We start from the raw sequence: 14,904 nt of genomic DNA on the forward strand, positions 1-14,904 counted from the left end.
GCCGTATTACTAGACGGCAGGCTTGCCTTGGTGGTTTTGTGGAGTCTCCCTCTCCTCCTCCCGAGGCATCTAAGACACCTGATGATGGTTCCGATGATGATGATGATGATGAGGATAGAGATGCTAGCCTTTCCTGTTCTAACTAGATGTCTACTTGACACTCTTACCCTTTGTCACTCGTGACAAAAAGGGGAAGTAGTTTTGGATATGAGAGTAGTCATTCTTAGGGGGAGAGTTTGTTTGTTTTTGAGGGATGTAGTGAAGATTACATGTATCTTTTCTTTTCTTTTCTTTCTTGTTGAAGATACATTGTTCTTATAACTAGGTCTTGTGACCATTTTTACATACATGATGCTTATCTTAGATATATATATGTGATGATGTATGCTTTATTTCACCTATTCTTACATGTGTTGTTTCTTTTATTTCTTTATACACATGCTTCTTATTTTTGTATGCAATCTATTATTTCTGCTTCACACAAAGATACCTTGATGTGTTTTGTTTAAAGTGTTTCAAAAATACAGGTTGTCAAATTCTACTTGCCATAAACTCTCTTCTTGCAAAGTTTTTTAAGAGTTTGTGTTAGAATGGATTTTATTGTATTCAACAAGTGAGCATGAGTGGAGTGCTTTATGACTTCTCTCATATGGTCATTTGTTTGTTGTGGTTTTATCACGGATTTTCAAAAGGGGAGATTGTTAAGACATATGTGGTTCACTTGTTAAGAATATATGTCGTTCTTTTATGTAATTGACTAATCCTTTGACAAAACGCACTTTACTTGTATTTGGATAGATCTAGGATGTGTTTAATGCGTCAAGAAACCTTGTTTCAAGATAATCCTTTGACAAAACGCACTTTACTTGTATTTGGATAGATCTAGGATGTGTTTAATGCGTTAAGAAATCTTGTTTCAAGATCAAGTGTTAAAGCCATGCAAGTTTGTCCAAGAAACAAGTTGAAGAAGTGCCTATCATTAAAGCTCGATAGCTGGCTCGACAGCTTCATCTATTGAGCTTTAATAAGTTGTTTCAGCCCCGAGACTCGACAGCTGCTCGACAGCATCTCGACACCTCTACCTGTCGAGGTTTAAGAAAAATAGTTTTTTAGATCTATTTTTATTCCAATCTGTGGATATGTCTTTGGGCCTTCTTTTTTGCATAACCCTAGGCATATAAAATGATTATTTTAAGGGCCGTCAAAGTAGACACAAGTTGCACAAGCGTTGAGCAAACTCTGTTCACGCAATTTGTGATTGGAGACAAAGTTTGCCCTAGTTCATCTCTTTATGAAAAAGTTGTTGTGTCTGTGCACCATAGGGTTTTGTAACCAAGCATCTTCTCGTTCTTCATTGTGAGGATGAACTGAAGAACTTTGCAGCCAACATCTTTCTCAAGTTGGTAATTGAAGTCGCGTACTGGGATCTACGCAATTGGTTAGTCACGTATTGGGAGCCGTGCATTGAAAAGGAGAGATTGTCACTACTGAACAAGTCCAATTGGGTATTGGGGTAAGGGTTTAATTGTAGGTTGGTAGTACCGAGATTCCTTTACTTGTAACTGCTTGTTTTGATAATAGTGGATTCTCGAGAGTGGTGACCTTAAAATCACTCGGTGGGGTTTTGCCTTGGAGGTTTTCTCCATTTATAAACAAATCGCCGTGTCAAATTTATGTTTCTACTGCACTTTAGTTTATTGGTGATTTGTTTGTGCTACCACATGTTTGCATATTAAATTGGTTAATTAATTGAATTTGGCTAATTAATCAATTAATCCATCACAATGGGTCAATACGTTTTTGGTCTATCAAAAGTGGACAAAATGGACCAAAAGACACCAAATTGGACCGAATAGGACCGAAGTGGACCTAATAGGACCAATGTTGGCTGGATAGGATGGAAGTGGACAGAATGAACCAAATAAAACCAATGTGGACTGAATAGAACTAAAGTGGACAAAATGGACTGAATAGGACCAGAGTGGATTGAATAGACTAAATAGGACCAAAGTGGACTAAATAGAATTATAGGACCGAAGTGGACAAAATAGGACCAATGTGGAAGAAATAGAAGCGAAGTGGACTGAATAGAACTTTAGTGGACAAAATGGACCGAATAGGACTGTATAGACTGAATATGACCAAATTGGATTGAAGATGACAAAATGGACCAAATAGAAACAATGTGGACTGAATAAGACTTTTGAATATATATCATTTTTATTGCATTTTAGGGTGCATATTTCTAATTTCTATTTTCTTTATATTTTTTTTACTTAAAACTAAAGAGTTTAGCATAAATATAATAAAATTTCACACTTTTCAATCCAAAAAATTAAGAAATTTGTTTTTTGAGCTAAACTTGAAAAGGCAACCAACAAAAAAAATCAATTTAAAGCCCAACTAGTTTTCAATGGACTGAAATGAATTGACCAATTGAACCAAATTGGACCAAAGTATACCTAATTGGATCACATTAGGCAGAAATGAATTGAATAGAAACTGTTTAATTTTTAAGGAGAACAAATTATCTTCAAAAAATTTTAGATAAAAAAGTATACATTATATTGCAATACAAAATAGTTATTTATTCCCAAGTATTGCGTGGGTCTACGATTAGTTTTTCATAAACCAACTCTATTGTTGTTGGCTTTGGTTCAATATCCTTTTTTTTTCTTTTTTTTTTTCCTAATAAAGTTACGATCTTCTCACCTAAACAAAAAAAGAGTCTATTGTTTTTCCTTCTATTAATTTCTAGTTGTGTCACGCATATCTACATGTAAATATATTGTTGTATTTATGATGTGTTGATGTAGCTTCATCAATGATCAATCAACTGCATTGTGTTGGCAAATTTCATATGGAGCTTTGTCATTTTGCAGTCCAGAGCTTTCAGCTTTGTTATCATGTTGTACATAGCTTTGTCAATAAGTCGTATTTGGTACCAGAGGTCCAAAATCTAATAGATGACTTAGGTGCATCATAGTTTAAAAAATTACATAAATTTAAAGAGTAATGTTAGAGATATAAATTTTTTTACAAATTACTGATGTGGTGAGTGGTTATTAGTAAATGAAAAAGTGATGTTAATGGTGAGTATAGATAAAAACCAATAAAAAGTTGACAACATCACCAGTTTATAAAAATGTTTTGAAATTGTTTGTGGCCGTAGTACTACTCCAATTTAAAATATGATTCACCATCACCAAGTCCAATAATCCCATTAAATTCCTTGTGATGCTACTTTCGTTTCATTCATTTTATCTTTGAGCTGACATGTTTGAAACATAAAATTTTCAAGTATATTTCACTCTCTTCTCAAAAAGAAAAAGTACATTTTCACTCGAACAAGATGGCATTGGTAGCAAAACAAGTCTTCATCTGAACATGATCAATGGGCCGCAGAACAAGTCTTCAACTGAACATCATCAATGGGCAGCCTATCGGTGGGGAAGGCACAATCCACACCTTGCTTCTCAGGCAACAAAGCACACGGTGTAGGAGTCACATTGCTTGTCACTCCAGCAATATCAGTACAATTCCATTGTAATTGCTTTGGCTTCTCAGTCAAAGTAATGGTCACATTAGAAATGCATATTCCAGTGAAGGGATCACCCAAAATTCCATCAAGTTTTGCTGAATAAGTAACATTCTCTGCCACTAAATCTGTATAATTAATTCCTTTAATCTCTGGAATTGCTTTTGGATCGTATTTCGGGTCTGGACGTTGATTATAATTGCCTGCCATCCAGAAAACATACTTCAAAGTCATTCACATAGATGTCCTTGACATAACCTCCTCTTCCAACAGCAGTCTTAATTCTAACACTGGATTCAGTATCAATGGCTGTGATGTCTTCAGCTCTAACATCTTGGATTCTGCCAGACATTTCGCTGCCTAGAGTAATGGTGGCACTGTCAGGGGAAATGCAGGTAAGCCTTCTAATGATTAGGTGCTGTGTAGGCATTCCAACTTTGATTCCATATTCATCCCAGCCACTTTTCAAAGCAATGCAGTCATCACCTGAAACTATGAAGCAGTCCTCGATACGGGTGTTTGTGCATGAATCTGGACACAAAAAAGGGAACATAAACTCGTCAATTGTAAATTGCGTCAATGATGTCAAGTGACAATGATGAAATATCAATTGTAACTTGTTAACTTAGCAACTTGTGAAAAAATATGGTGAAAAAATAGGTGAATAGCAGGGGAATAAGTAATTAACCTTAAAATACATATTAATCAAAGCAATTAAGACAAGTGCCAAACATACGTGGGTCTACCCCATCAGTATTAGGAGAATCAACTGGTGCAAGGATTGTGAGCCCTTTGACTAGTACATTACTGCAATCACAACCACAGGATTCTAATAAAAAGTGCTATCATATGATAAAAATAAACTTAGTCAGAGGAGCATGGCCAAACCTGCTGTAAATGGGATGGACAAACCATGATGGAGAGTTAATTAGAGTGAGATTAGATATTTGGATTTAATCAGAGTACATAATCTCAATCATGTATGGTCGTGTCACGTTTGATTCTCCGGCACGGAACTTCTTCCATCAAGTAGAACCCTGTCCATCAATTGCGCCATTGTTACCTAATACAATGCCAAAACAAATGGAATCCATTAGAAATTCTTTAAGGCCAAAAATATTTATCCAACCCACCCCCCCCCCCCCCCCCCCGCCCCCCAAAAAATGATTGATCTAATCTATAATTACCCATGATTACGACGTCAGTGAGATTTGAACCAAAAATGAGAGCGCTTAACCGTCCACCAGGTGCATCCCTTCCTCTGCCGTAGGAAGGCAGCACAGGAATAGCAGGCCATTCTGACTCATCCTGTCCATATGATCATGCATGTGTATAGCAAATTATGGTAAGAAAAACATAGAATAAAAATAAAATGAGTATTATTTTGTTTATTTGTTGTGAACGTAGCATTACTCAATTACTAATTATAACTTAGGGTGTGCTTATTTGAAAGTGAAATGGGTGGATGGAAAACTTTGGAAACAAAATGAGAAGAGGAAACTTTTTAAAGGATCTTTGGTTGGGAGAAGAAGACTAAAACAATGTGGTGAGGCCCAGGTGTTTTCTCCTTGGGCCCACTAAAATGTTTTCTTCCCAAAATAGAGAGAAAACTGGGAAAGAAAGTGTGTTTTGTTATATGGATAAAAATGCTCCTAGTTGCTTTCCAGGGCAATGTTGGGTTTTTTTTTTTTTTTTAAACTTAATTCTTGGGCAAATTTGGCTCTCTTTTTTGGGCAAACATTGGTTTTTTTTTTTTTTTTTTGACTTTTGATTTCCTAGGGCATGAGGTGATAGTGATTTGTTTTGTTTTTGTTCTTTTTTTTTTCTTGTTTAACTAAACGTGATTTTTTTTCTTGACATGATTTTTATTTTCTAATAAACTTCGGTGATTGTTTTTTTTTTTTTGGGCTGGTTTGTCACTTTTTTGTTTTAATTGGCCGTTATTTTTTAATAAGGGTATGTGAGTAAATTTATATAAACTCAAATTTTCCATTCATCTACTTTTCCACTCCCAAGCAAATAAAAAGAAGGGAAATTAAAATATTTTTTATCCTCCCACATTTCCATCTTCCCATCATTTTCTATCCTCCAACTTTTCCACCCTTCCAACCAAATAGACCCTTAGGCTAGTGTCTTCCCTTGTTTTTAGCTTTAGATAATATCAAAGACTATGAACAAGTAATGGCCAATTTCTTTTATGGCAAGTTGATTTGGGAAGTTTCTTGCTTATCATGCTATAATTGCTTTGGTCTAAATTCTTGGTATGAGAGTATCATTTTGTTTATTTGTTGTAGGCGTAACATTACTCAATTACTAACTACAACTTAGGTTAACGTCTTTTCTAGTTTTTAGTTTTGGATAATATGAAAGACTATGAACAAGTAATGGCCAATTCCTTTTATGGCAAGTTGATTTGGGCAGTTTCTTGCTTTTCATGCTGTAATTGCTTTGGTCTAAATTCTTGGTATGAGAGTATCATTTTGTTTATTTGTTGTGGACGCAACATTACTCAATTACTAATTACAACTTAGGTTAGTATTTTCTCTTATTTTTAGTTTTGGATAATATCAAAGACTATGAACAATCAACGGCTAATTCCTTTTATGGCAAGTTGATTTGGGCAGATTCTTGCCTATTGTGCTATAATTGCTTTGGTCTAATTTCTTGGTATGAGAGCAATTTCACGTTTCGTGTAAAAGGAAAGATGTAAATAGGACGAAGTGGTATCATAAAGTAAAATCAGTTGTGTCATCAATCCTATCATTTTTGGTCTATGAATATAATTATTAGGATTATTCCTCTCATAAAAGTGAATAATTTCTCTAATTCAAATTAGATTTTCTCTTCTTTAAATAATATGACGGAGGATAAGGTCCTAGATTCAAAGCAAGAAACTAAACCAAAATAAGAAATTGATCTCCTCCATTTTAATTTTTTGGCAGTGAATGATCTCCTCCATTTGCTTTTGAAAATGATTAAACCACTACTAAAAAGGGGGAAAAAATCATACCTGTGATCCAAGAATAACTGCATCCTTATGAACAAAAAGGGTGAAATGGCTGGTGAGATTAAAGCTTCCAGTTAACCATTTACCAGGTGGTACAATAAGCTGTGCCCCACCATCTGATGCATATGTGCTTAGTTTCTGAATCGCAGCATTAAAAGCCTTTGTGTTTGATGTTTTTCCATCACCAACTGCTCCAAAATCCGTCAAAACTGCACTGTGCTTTCGACAATTTATTGCTGGATACTCTATTTTTCCACCATTATCTCCATGATGATGATGTTTGTTTCGGCATTCTGCGACCCTTAAAGTTAGTATTCCCACGATAACAATCGCTGAGATAACCTGTAAACATTAACAAAAGAAAATCAAAATATCAGTTTATATGTCGACCTTTAATTCCCTTTAATAAGAAGGAAGAAATGCTTATAAATTAACAAAGGTACAAAACGAAGAAAACATTATATTAAAACCGAAACACAAAGCAGCAAAACCGTCTTTTTTGTGAGATTCAACTCAGAAGCTAGCCCTCAGGAAAAACAAAAATGACACACACAATGATAAACATAGAAAACAGAACCATGTTCATTCATTTTTCAAAATAAAAATAAAAATAAGAGTGCTAGGAAAACGTACATGGGATGTTCTAAGTTTTAGACACAGCCCCATGTTCTGAGAATAGAAAATGTTTAAGACTGATTTTCGTTGTAGAAGAAAGAATGAATTTATTGAAAAGAGTGGGAGTAAATTTTTGGAAGGATATCTAACTTACATATCTATTTATGGGATTGTCCGGCATAGAAAAATAAAAGAGTAATGTTTCATACACAAAACTATTTTACAACATTTTTACAAACTGTTGATGGAGCAAATTCTAATTATTTTTATTATGGGGTCATTACTAACATTAAATTTTTACTTATAATAATTATTTGGAAAATGCTAAAGCCATATCAGCAGTTTGTAAAAATGTTGTAAAATAGTTTGTGTCTGTAGCATTATTCTAAATAAAATAGCATAATTTTTTTTTATGTCGCTGATAATTAATTCACTTTTGGGGATAAAATTTGTTAGCAATGTTACTATTTAAGAGGTTTTTTCTAGATCCTCAATTTTATTTCCCAAAATACCCTCAAATTTACCAGTTTGTAAAACTTAAATAATCTATATTACTATTTAAAGGGCTTTTCTTATTAGAGATTCTCGATTTTGATGCTTAAAACACCCTCAAATTTACCAGTTTCTAAAACTTAAATAATCTATACTACTATTTAAGTGAATTCTTTTGCTTTGTATTCTTAATTTGGATACTCAAAATATGATCAAGTTTATCATTTTATAAAGATTAAATAATATATTTATATGTAAAATTGCTAATTTAAAAGCTTCTAAATTTTGGCTAAATTTAAAATTAAAAAAAACAAAAAGTTTGCACTTTGCACGTTACTCCCTCACATTTCTTTGCTTTTTTTTCTTTTTTTTTCCCACGCTCTTTTTCTAACGTGAAGGGATAAAGCTGCTCCTAAATTTGTCCCTCAAGTGTTTTTTTTTTTTCCCCCCAAATGTGAATCACTACAAAAAACGCGTTTTTGAGTTGCGTTTTATAAAAACGCAGCTACATGGTTGTATTTGAATTGCGTTTACTAGATGTTGAGGCTACGTTTAGACCCATCCGGGGATTTTTTTTTTTTTTTTAATATGTCTAGAGCTGTGTTTAAAAAACATAGCTTCAAAGATGCTTGAGCTGCGTTTTCTTAAACGCACCTTAAACACATCTAGAGCTGCGTTTAAAGAAACGCAGCTTATATGTGTCTGGAGCTGCTAAGTTAACAGTTTGTGTGTTGGTTTTTAGTTTCACCTACATATGTGATTTAGTTGCAACAAGCTTAGGTTCATATTTTTCTTGCTTATGTAGTATATGCCTGCTGGATTTGCTATGAAGTATCTTCCTTCAGAGTCCATCACACTTCAGGATTTTGAGGGAAAACGGTTCCCTGCACGATGCTTCTATAGGGAGGGTTCAGGTGCAGGAAGGAGTATAGGCAAGGGATGGGCTACATTTGCTAGGGAACATGATTTGGAAGAAGGAGATGTCATTGTGTTTGAGCTGATCAACCGGGAGACTATTGTCTTAGAAGTTCACATATTTCGTGCGATTGATTTTTCAGGGATGTAAACTAATGTGTGGCCTTTTCAAGTTTTTTTTTTAATTTTTTTTTTATATTTTTAAAAGAAATTCTATAAATAACTTAAGGCTTTAAACTTTGGACATGACTTGCCAAAATTTGTGGTTTATGTTGTTGGATTTGCAGAACTAACTTAAATATCTACCTATTTGTTTCATATGTGGTTGATTGAAATGTGTTTTATTCCAAAGTTTGACAGTTTAGTGAATCTTGTTGGATGACTCCACTAACTTGTGTCTTTTGATTAATTTGCAGGGTTAAATATGCAATTGACTATTAGATTATCAAAATCTTGAACTTAGACTAGAGCATCAAATCTGGTTAGTTGGAAAGTGGGAAGTTTTCACATTTCTCTTAGCATAAGTGGTTGATACTAGAAGAGCAGGAGCTTTATAGATGATATATCTATTGGATAATGCTAAGCTGTGAACCATAGTTGTGAACCATATGATTGCAATTGGACATATTCATGCTGGCCCCTTTCTAGCAACACATTGCAACGTGCCAAGAGTTATTCTAATGTGATTTCTTGTATTTGTGAAGTCAAGCTTGCTCAACTCCTCCACTTGCTATGTTTTTCCTAAATGATTGTAAAGGCTAGATAAAAGCCATGCGACCATCTCTCAATTTCTCATGCTCTTTATTATTATTATTTTTTTGCTTTTCCTTTTCATTGACATGAATACGCACAAGTCATTCTCAAGGAAAGGAAAAAATAAATAAATACAAGTCAGTTGCTCCTGCAGACTTGATACTAACATTTCCTAAACTATAAATTGCATACCACACTAATGACATTAACTAAGTACAAATATTGCGTTATTGATAAGGTTCAAAAAAACCCATTGAAAAAAAGATGTAGAATTCATACAAATGTTCATATGCGGCAACATACTTGCCAAGATTAAAATAAAAGACAAGGTGCAACATTGTCAATTATCTTTTGGTACAACCGCTAGCTTTTAGCACAATTTATTGAATGCACAATTAACCATTGCTACATCTCAAAACAAAAGTCTGATATGCTCTACTAGCTATAGGGGCCAAAATTGTGATGTATAAAGTATACCTAAATTGTCTCAGCAAATATTTTTTGGTTCCCAAACAGCTCAATTGAAAAAAACCAATTGCTAGGAAATTTGAACCAGACATACCAGTTCAACAACAAAAATAATTTAACTGTAATATATGGAAGAGCATCAAAAACAGATCATTTTACTTCTGATGAATCACCTAAAATGAATAATTAAAAATACAATTGCTTGTAGAAGAGTAAGATTATGTTTCTGGAGACTCTCTTAAGATTGGAAGCTGAGGCAACATCTGACTGGGCCTGACCAAATATCGACCTGCATGATGTCCAAAGCCACAAATATAATCAAGAGAGGCAAATCAATGATACAACTAACCTCTCAGAAATGCAGAGCAATTATTATTTGTTTTTCCCAAAATAACTATTTGGCAAATTAATGATGTCCAAGGCAGAAGTAATTTGATTCATCTAGAGAACTATTTTTTTGACACCAAAGATCAAGAGTAGCAAAAACAATTTGTGCTCTTTTATTTCTTTTCTATTTTACTCTTAGAAGTAATTTGTACTCTTTTATTTCTTTTCTATTTTTGGCTAAGTTTGCACCAAAAACACAACCACTGATTCATTTTAACTTACCTTCAGGTTGTAAAGCATTTCTTCCTGCAATGAAGTCATGGTATTGTGACATTCTAATACGTTAGCTGCATCCACTATTATTAGACACCCAAACAAACTGTATATAGCCAACAGGTATCAGATTTCCCACCAAGATCCAAACACTAATCTGCAGAAAATACAACCAAATCACTTATTAATCGAGACACAATCTTTAATAAAATATACCTGAAGATGAAGTGCAACTCCAGCACTTATTATTCAAGACACAATCTTCAAGATAATATATATTTTGCTTCTAAGCCAAAAGAGACTACCACAATAGTCAAGAGTACTTGCTTTACCACATTAAAATTGAAAACTATAATTTATCACATTGTACTCAATATCCTACAAGAAAGACACAAATTTGCTAGTCTGGTAAAAAGGCCACAAACTTTTCTCTCAAGTACCTCTTAAAACCACTAAAATAGGCTAAACTCAAGATGGGTCTAAAAAGAAACTCAAAAACATTAATTACTATGATATGACCTTTACACAAACCAAAAATCTGTTCAATGCTTCAGATGAAGAGAGTAGGGAGATGTCAGAAGCTCTTTAAACCAAGCAGCTGAAATCAAAACAGTTTGTGCACAACAAAAACGTATGTGATAACAAAAAATAAAAATTCAGCCTCACATTCATTAGAAAATTAAAAAAAAATTCACTAAATTACTGTATGAAAGATAAAAAATCAATCTCCCATTCATTAAAAAAAAAAAATTCAATTCACTAAATCACTAACTCATAAACAGTATCCTATTCATTCTTTTATACAAATCTTTAAGTGACCGAAAATATTCCTGTAGTGGAATGTTTCTAGCAATTTCAACAATTCTTGAACGTTGATCATTATTCTTTGAAAGCACTAGACTTGCTGCCAACTTGTACCGTAAACGTTCCGACCAACTCTCCTACAAATAATTAGACATGTAATTAAGAAGTAGTTTAAACAAATTATGTGAAAATTTGTATTTAATTCAAAGAAAATTATTACCAAAAGGGGTAAATGCTTGCTGGAAGTATTTGTAAACATGTGTTTTATAACATACATCCCGCAATCATACCTGAAAAATGAAAATTGTTAAAATTTTGCAATTTGAAAAATGCATAGAATAGTTATCCATATGTACTAGTACAATTTGGTACCTACCCATTATTTTGTTGAGGATTTGAGATGGGTGATTTCAATTTAAATCTGGTAATATTATCAATATACTTGTCTTTCTCCAAAAAACTCAACAACTTATCAAGGCATGTAACCGATCGCAAAGTTGGATTTTAACATCAGTTATTTTTAGTACAATACCTAGCAAAATTACATTAAAAACAATCACTGTTGAGTAGAAAGAGTAAGAAACAATACCACAGTTTTAACATTTTTTGTTCGAATGCCTTCACTAGTTGTGCTTTGCAAAGAGTCCAGTATATATATAAATCTTTTTGCAAAATCAATGACACATAAGTACCAATGACTATTATTGTCATTCATAGGAATAAAAATCTACATGTACAAATGAACAATGTATTAGCATGTGTAAATGTAATATACATGTGTGTGTGCGCGCTAAGTAAAATTACCCGTTCACACTTCACCAAATTTGACATATACTTGTCATCGTCCCTATATGTCTTTTTAAACCATTCTAGTGTGGGATTGCCATCTTCTTCAAGCATTTTTCGCTACAAAAATATATAAAAATTTCAAAAAAGTACGGTATTAATTAAACTCAACAAGCACAATCCAAAACATATATTCAAGAAAAACAACTTGTGTATTAATTAAACACTATAAGCACGGAAACCAAAATATTACGAAAACTTACAGCAAAATGCGTTGGCAAATACCACACAAACATGTCTCTATATCTGTTTTCTTCCATCCTCATCTTGCAAACGAACAAATTAATAATCTAAAATACAACATAATGTTATAATTATTGTATAAATAAACAGCACAAATATTTATCAGTGGATTTAAATTTCATATGCTAACCTGACTGCTTATCCATTGGTTTGGGAGCAAGGTATTGAAAGCTACACGATCACCATACTCATATTTCATGGAAACAAGAACTTCACTAAACATTATTCATTGACAAATTCTTATGTTAGAGCTTATTCAATAAATTCATTATTTTTAATACCAACTTCAAAAAGGACAAACCTCTCTTCAAAATTTTTATTAAAAATGTAGTTACATATGATCTTCTCCATTTCAGTAAATGGTTCGAACTCATTCATATCCTTGTCATCACCCAGTCTAGATTCCTAAAAGAATATAGTATAATCAAATTAGCATATAAAAATTTGTTGTATTCGCACCCTTATATATCAATGTACACATTCATGAACTCACCTGCAATGAATCTTTGATTTTTTGCCTTTTATTGACTTTTGGAACTTCAGCTTGTGATGTGACAATTGGGCTGTGTTTTTGTGATCTGGCGACTTTAGGCTTGCTAGAAGGTGTAACACATGATGCATTAAGTTGAACATTATGAGGGAAAGTTAATTGCAGCATATCCACATCCTGTGCAATTTAAAAAAAAAAAAAAACTCATGTTGCTACTAAACATCCTAAACACATTTAAAATAAATAAATAACAAATACTAATTCACTTACCACATTATGAGATAAGGGTGTTTTGCTGCCAGGTTTTTTATTAGATTGAGTTTGCCCAGCAATGTGAACATTGCAGTCTTCCTCCATTGACACTATCTTAGATACTTCTTTTAATGTGCTCTGTATCATCTTGTTTCATTTTGTCTTGAACTAGAGATGTAGACTCTATCTTAGATTCTTTTTTAGCACATACTGTATCATTGTCATCCACTGTGTCTTGGATTATATATGGGGATGCAAACTTCATTTCTTTTTTAACATCTACAATATCCTTTAAGTTGAGGTCATTGGAATGTCCATAATGTTCCCTTGCTGTTTTCTTTAACTCCAAAAGAATGTCATTCTTAAATGTGTCCACATTGTTTGCAATGTTTGTCACGGTTTTCTGCATGACTAGCATTTCATCTTTAAGACTTGTTATTGATTGCTCAATTCTACGAATTGCTTCATCAAAACCCTGTGGATTAATTTATAGGTACAATCATCAACAAATGTCTAGCACCAAATTATCATCAAATTCATAAGATTTATTGGTTGAAAAAAGATATCATATTTGGCTTGTCTTCATGTTGAGATGGCATAGCATGAGATTCATTAATATCTTGTTTCTGTAGTGGAATATTTTCTGTCTCATGTCCACCATCCATTTGTGTTACAAACAACTATGATAAAAAGAAAATAAAAATTATGTCAACTACATGGGGGTAATAATTCACATATAAAACATATTTAACTTATTTCTAAATAGTCAAACATTAAAAAAGTCAATTATTACCTTAGGACTGTCAAAACTTCCAATTGAATGTAATTTAAGCATCCTTTGGTTAACTTCTTTTTTCCCCCAATAACAGATACGTGGTTGAGGTCGTTTGGACACATGTTCAATATTCGTTTCAACATTGACATGCTCAAAATAAAACAACTACAATATGTATAAAAGGGTCATAGAAATTTAGTCAAAAGAGTCATACAAATTTGATAAAAAAGAAAATCATATTCTTGAAAGTAATTATTTTCTACAAATTACCATTAAAAATAGCAAGCAACCACTAACGCCAACACGATTCTTTTCTTTATATTTGCGCACACCTCGAATAAGAAAATCCAACACCAACTTTGCCCAATTCAAGCTTTTGAACTCATCAATATTAAGGAGAATTGAGATAAAGGACCGTTTGATATAAGGTTTAGGAGTGGGACATAATAAAGTACCCAATACAAACAGCACAAAACAACCAACAAATTCTTTTCCTAATGTTTTCATCTCCTTCAGCTTACCCTCTAAGAGGTTAATTGGTATATCCCCTACCACATTTAATCCATGTTGTTGGCATATATGATTTATCTCTTCAGCGCTTGCAACAATAGACACATCTACCCCACTTGAGTTTACTCCTAGAATAAATTCTCCATCTTTAGTGGATATTGGTAACCTCCTTCCACAAATATCCAATGCACAAGAATTGTGGTCAAAATGATCAACTAACCATTTGCAAAAATCTCTATTCAACTGTATAGACCTTAAATCCAACATACTACCAAATCCCATTTTTTGAATAACAAATCTTTGTCTTTCATTTAAATTTGAAACCATCAAATGAACACGATTAGGGGCACACCGAGTATATAATGAAACCTTCGTTATATAATGAATAAAAAGGGTTTCATTATGAAATTTAATACATAATCCTGAATGCTAAAAGTTTCATAGGTAAATACTTACTTTACGTGCTTTGCGAGGAATATTATGTGACAAATTAGCATACTTTTCAGAATTCTCACGTGCTTCCTTCTTGTACTCTAATTTAGAGTCTTCATCAAGATTCATCCACTTTTCTCTAATCTCCTTCTTAACCTGTAATA

At 33.1% G+C, this 14,904-nt stretch overlaps 1 long non-coding RNA gene and 1 pseudogene across 2 annotated transcripts; both read right to left on the reverse strand.

Moving 5' to 3' along the window:
- Positions 1–3,391: 3,391 nt before the first annotated feature.
- On the reverse strand, positions 3,392–7,211 carry LOC142620177 (putative polygalacturonase; annotated as a pseudogene).
- Positions 7,212–13,589: 6,378 nt separating this feature from the next.
- LOC142619208 (uncharacterized) lies at positions 13,590–14,888 on the reverse strand. 2 transcript variants are annotated; one of them, XR_012841459.1, is made up of 3 exons: positions 14,765–14,888; positions 13,817–13,963; positions 13,590–13,703 (listed from the first exon to the last, which is right to left on the reverse strand). It is a non-coding gene; the product is annotated as an uncharacterized LOC142619208 (long non-coding RNA). The 2 variants fall into 2 exon arrangements; XR_012841460.1 differs by lacking the exon at positions 14,765–14,888 and adding an exon at positions 14,069–14,123.
- Positions 14,889–14,904: the final 16 nt, after the last annotated feature.

This window comes from Castanea sativa, chromosome 12 (genome assembly GCF_040712315.1).
Source record: "Castanea sativa cultivar Marrone di Chiusa Pesio chromosome 12, ASM4071231v1".
Taxonomy (NCBI): domain Eukaryota; kingdom Viridiplantae; phylum Streptophyta; class Magnoliopsida; order Fagales; family Fagaceae; genus Castanea; species Castanea sativa.